Source organism: Pteropus vampyrus, unplaced genomic scaffold (genome assembly GCF_000151845.1).
Source record: "Pteropus vampyrus isolate Shadow unplaced genomic scaffold, Pvam_2.0 Scaffold21, whole genome shotgun sequence".
NCBI classification, from domain to species: Eukaryota; Metazoa; Chordata; class Mammalia; order Chiroptera; family Pteropodidae; genus Pteropus; species Pteropus vampyrus.
Window position 1 is genome coordinate 5398300 of NW_011888802.1, and position 6360 is coordinate 5404659.

Here is a 6360-nt window from a genome sequence, read left to right on the forward strand (position 1 = left end):
TTTCAAGGGTCAACTGTTTTCTACAACTCAAAACTAATATTACATGTTTGTGTAAATTAAATTATTTACAATTTATCTTCCAAAGTTATCTAAAAATAACAAGCCATTTGTAACTACACAGGTAATGAGATTAGTATATTTTTTGCTGAATTGTTATCTGCAAGGCCTTCATCAAACTTATTTTTAACTTTTTAACCAATGAAAGTTTAGAAATTCAATGGAGATATGTACAATCTTATATAGATTTTAATCTTCACTCTACTATGTGACTTTTATGAATGCTACTTTTTCTGATAAAAAAGTAGTGACTTTATTTCCTCAATAGCAAAATCTATAATGAACTTTGGAAGTTGAATATATTTGATGCTAGATTAACTTAATTGTGGGCTTCTTTGTTTTCTTCAAATCCTTGAGAAATCTCTTGGTAAATGATAAATTAATTTTCTCTTACCTATTAAAATTTATTGCAAAATTCCTGTATGACTATATATAGGCACATATAACTGACTACTCAAATTTTCTATATGTTTTCTATTTTCTAAGGGGGACGAATTTCAAAATGTCAAAATTTTCTAAGCATATGGTGGTATAATGTATGCAAACATGTTTGATAAATTGTAAAATGTAAGCAAATATTCATATACTAAGGAATATTTTAAAAGCTTTTTCTTTCTCTCAGTCTCAAAATAAACTGAATAAGACAAAGCATTCAGAATACAGAAACTGGTACAACTGCATTCCTCCTCTCAAAAACTACAAAATAAACAGCATATTATAGTGCTATGCTATAATTACTATCATAGAGTTAAGCCTAAGATCAAATAGAAACACATGAGAAGCCTCTTGTACTCTGAAGTCTTAACTTGATGAGAAAATTTTAAAAGAAAAAAATAAACTGACTTCACAAATCCTTTTAAATCTAGACTTAGACAAACAAATTTATTTGCAAATCATCATTTATAATTTAGTATTTACATGCAAAGTTATCATCCTAATCCCTATACATTTTTTAGAAGTAAAAAAAAAAGAGAGAGAATGTAAGACATTAAAAGTTTATTTCTGTCTTTTCTGACAACTATTCAGTACAGAATTTTACTTAGGGCATCTAGGAATATTACCCAAGGAAATCAATTCCTCATTCATGTTTGCTTAGGCTCTTTAGGGTATGCCAGTTAATAAAAGTTGTGATTGCCAGAGCTCAGTGTTTTATTATGTAAAAGCCTTTTTACCCATTCCTTTGGGTCAGCTTTTTAATGATGAACTGAGCTTTCTCTTAGAAGCTCAATTGTCGAGTAGAGTTGGGTTAATGTAGATTATATGAAATGAAGCAGGCACTAGTAAATGACATATAAAACATTTAATGGATTCCAGAAATAGAGTCAGACTATAGAAGAAAAAGAAGTGAGATTGAGAAAAACAAGAATTAAATTAGACTTGCTGGTGATTTATCCTGCCTTTTGGGGCAAGGTGACCTGCTTTCAGGTAAATTACTCCAATGCACAGCACAGATGTACCTTTGATATGCGCTTTTTCTTAATTCATTTGGATCTTAAAATTTATTTTAAAGTATATTTTAAAGATGACCCAAAGCAAACTAGGAGCATAACACTCCTTACATTATTGCTATATCTGAAGTAGAGATGAAGATCCTGAAAGTAAATTTAATTAAGCAATATTGACTATATATTTCAAGAAAAGGTAGGGCATGTGTGCTCAAAAAGTTAGGTTTTCTTTATTCCTTTTGTTTTCTCTAAAATAATTAATTCAAAAGCAATACTAAAAGTTAGCCTACTTTTGATTGAGTTAGACTATAATTAATTTGGGTCTAATCTTAAAAGATATGCTTGTTTATACATTAGAGTCAAGAGATGAAGTAAAACAACATTTGGATTGTCAGAGACAGCAGTTTAAATTATGCAAATGACCACAAAGCATCCTGGCAGTTGACAGTAAAGGGGGAGATGATGAAATGTCTGAGCACAAACTTTCAGCTGAGAGTAAACCTACTCATTTGAAGTTAATGGACTCTGGGACTTGCATCCACATGTTTCTTTGTCAGCTCTTAGAAGCTCTTAAGCACCGCTGCGGTGCTGATGTAAATATGAAGAGCTATTAAGTAAACAAGAGCTCTGTGCTTAGAAAACACATGTAGAAATGGTGAAGATCAGTTATTCAAAATATTTATAAGCTTGAAACTACCTCAGGGAACATTTGGTCCTTAGTCCTACTTTTAAAAAGAAATCCCGCAAGATTAAATGACTTAACCAAGGTCACACATCTAGTATGTGGCTGAGTATAAACATGACGTGCATCCTCATATTTTCTCCTTTATCATGATGTAAATAGGGATATGCACAGAGATATTATTTATTAGCAACTTGAAGATGTATCTTAATGTAGGGACTGTGAAGAAGGAAAGAAAATAATTATGTATTTTTTATGTTTTTTTTTTTAGAACATAAACATTTAAAAACTGAAATAATACTAATGCCATGTATATATTAAACTTTTACAGATTCCAAGCAACCATCAAGCATTTTTCCTTCCCTATATCTATCCCCCCTCACAGACACATTCTAAACATATATTGGTGGGTGTAGAGAACATTTATAAACATAAAAATGGTTAAATTTGGCCACAAAAATAATTGAAGTCAATATGCAAGAGTATTTTTTATAAATGGAAAATGAATACATGGAATTAAGGATATTTCTCAGTAAAGATATGTAAATAGGACTCAGAATGAGCATCAATTTTAAAATAAATGTGAAGAAATAAAAAAATTGAAAAAGGTTAAGTTGTACATGTAAACAGAAAGGCAGTAAATTACAGATGAGAGCAATAGAGTAGAATCTAAAAGAAAATGATATTTCAAGGAAGAGAGTAGCTAATACTTCCAGATGAGATTCCAAATATGTAGTAAGAATTATAGTGTTTTTTGCAATTAAAAGAAAATTCTGTGCTGTTATTATTTTCTAACGGTTATTGGAGAAATTAAGGCGATTAAACTAGATTTGGTGTGTTGAGGAGTATATTGGGTGAATTATGATAACAGAGCAAAATTATTTTCAAGAGGGTCACTAATGCTGTAGAGAAGAGATATGTGGCATAGCCAAAGGAAAGCATGAATCTAGAGGAATATATGGTCAGTCAGATTATTTTCCTTGAGTCGTTCCAAGGTAGGTAGACTTGAACACATTTATTTTTATTTTATTTTATTTTTATTTTTTAGGGAGGCAACCTTGGTTGACTTGACAGATCACAAGGACCTTGTCAGCTTACAATCCTTATTTTTTTTCTTTATTTATGTTTTTAATTTTTTTTATTCTTTACACCTACAGCACCTGATCTTCCTAGGTGGTCTCCCATCCAAATACTAACCAGGTCCAACCCTGTTTAGCTCCCAAAATTAGACGGGATTGGGTTTGTTCAGGGTAGCATGGCCTTAGACTAGACTTGAACGCATTTAAATGCTGCATGGAAGAAGGCAATAGAGAAACGGAGGTTTGAGATATAGGCGCAGAGGTAATTGATATATATATATATATATATATATATATATATATATATATATATATATATATATATATATATATATATAAATTGCCTATTTTGAGAAATGGATACCAGTCATGTCAGGAATTCATCTTGATGTACAAAAACTCACTCTTATTGTATAGTGAGTATGAATAAGAAAATTATTTGTGTATACTGAAAAATGATATTGTAGTTTAACGATACAAATTATCAGGTAATTAAAGTGTATTAGTTTCTGTTTTCTCTGACATAGAAAAGGTGTTTACATTTGAAAGTGGTGGGATAATACCCTAAGAAGTCTGAAAATAAAGTGGAAGGACTTTAAATATTCACCGTATAGGAAGAAGAACAAATTAGTTATCGGTATATTGAAGGACTGACAGAAGGCTGAAGAGGCAGAACTATGGTGTTTTCTCAAATAGTTCTTAGTAATTAAGTGAATGAGTTAAAAAAAGTAAATATTTGGAATAATTCTGGGTGGGATCTTCCATGTGTGTACAACAGAAGGCTAATGGTACAAGGAGTTGCAAATATCGACAAGATATTGGATGAAAATCATAGATCATGAATTATAAGTTATGTAAGGAAATAAACTCTTGAGAAGGGATCAGGATGCTTAATATACTTTAATGATGGCAATGAAAAAGAAACAAATCTCAGACATAATGCCAGTAGTACTCTTTAAAAAAAAAAAAATGGTTTGCTCTACATAGGAGCACTTCATTAATGTTAGATTAATTTCAGCCACAATCTCTCCCACTTCCAGAATCTTAATATGTTGTTCGGTTGTTCTGAACACTCTTATTTCTGTATTACCCTACATAAATTTTACTTTTATAAATCTTAACTTTAATACTATTTACTCAAGGACACTTTTCACCACTCAATAGACCAGGTAGAATCCGTAGTTATACATACCTTACACTTTCCTGTGTTCAAAATCTTTGTTATTTAAAATGTTAAGGAATATTTACATTTCTAATCAACACTTTGACATTTTTCTTCCTGATATATTAATAAATGTCTTTCTTTACTGGGATACCCTCACTACAGGCTTCTAGGTCAGTGTAAGAGTTACACATTGTAGTAGCTCATTTTAAGTTGAAAAGTTTTTCAATTGATAGCAAAAATCTTAAGTCAATTAAAAATAATTTACTTACAATACATGTTTTCTAATTCACCTTAGTAACTTTAATGTAATTTATTAACTCATTATGTTTATAATATTTTCAACCCTTGTTTTTAATATAAATTACAAGTTCTCTGAAGACAGAGATCGCATCTAATATACCAGTCTGTCTAGCATATACAACAGTGCCTATAACCTAGTCGACACTTATAAATTTATTCAAAATTGAATCTTTTTACATTGATCTGGATTTCCATTATATTCAGGCCTTTGCTGATAGGCTAATGATATCATTTTTCTACAAACATCATTTCTTGGGTCAGAGATACATTTTCAAATGTTGTCTTTCCTAAATAATCAAATTAAAAGCACAGACTTCAACACTCTTAAAAATTTCTTGTTGAAAAACTTGAAAAAAGAAATTGGCAAACAAAAAGGATATGGAGGTAAGCAGATAGCTGAGGACATACGTTAAGATTTACCATACAATAGGTATGAAAGGTGAGAACTGGTTATATTATTGTAGATCAAAAAATGTATGAAATAATCTAGCAACTTAAAAAGGCAAAACAAATATGCACTGAATGATAATCTTATTGTTCACTACTAAATTGGAGACAGCCATAAATACTAATTTATATATCACAGATGAATAATAAAATATATATTCAAATAGGATTAATATTTACTTATGAATTTATGTAGTAAACATTATGTCAGATAATCAAACTATATATATTGTAAATTATTTCATGTTACCAAGGACATTATTCCTATTTTTATTCTATGATATTTAAAGCAGATATTTTTGTTGGAGAACATAATTTTTTAAAAGGATTTTAAAAGTTTATTATAGTTTGACCCATTGCTGCTGTGCCTTCACAATGAAAAGCATTGAGACATTTTTTATTTTAGGTCATTTCTGACATTAGAAAATGGAAATCATGAGTTGTCTCATTTCTAGTCCAATTTCTACAAGAAAATAAGTTACAACTGTAAATGAGAATTTGAACTTTTAGAAATGTAATGGAAGAGAACCACGTTATTTTTTTCCAATTCTTCGTTTTTGGCTCTGGTGTCAAAATACTTTTTACTATGCTTTTAGGTCCACAGAAGAGCTTTCTTTTGCCAACAAACTGTTTAGAAAAATAAAATTTACATTCATTTATCCAAGCTTTAGAGTTACTCTGTTTGCAATTTTAGTAAATATGCAAGCTCTCTTCTTAAACACAGGTTTAATCAAAGTATATTTGGGCCCAAATGTACCCATGGATATTCTTTTCTTATTAATAAACCAGTAACTATTAATTTTTTTCTAGGCTACTCTTACTACCAACTTAATATTAATTTGTATTTAGTTATACTTCATTTTAACCTGAGAAAGTTTTTGGATTAATAATAGAAAACTAAAATCAGTTTTAAAAAATAAATTATTAATAGCCCATATTTTTATAATATTTTAAAGGGAGAGGTTAGTGTTAAAATGAAATATTACATAAACATGAGACCTGATGACTAGAAAAAATAATAAAAAGAAGAAGTTTCAACAATGAGAAATGGATGCATTTTTAGATAGAGATCTGATCTGAAAGCTTTGGTTTAGAAATGGGTCTAAGTTCAATCGCCCTTAGTAGCCTCTCCTGAGCTTGTCGTAGTACTTACTATTGTAAAAATTATATTTCTGATTGACACAG

General features: G+C 29.8%; 1 pseudogene; it reads right to left on the reverse strand.

Annotated features, from left to right (window-relative positions):
• Positions 1-3332: 3332 nt before the first annotated feature.
• LOC111736673 lies at positions 3333-3451 on the reverse strand (annotated as a pseudogene).
• Positions 3452-6360: the final 2909 nt, after the last annotated feature.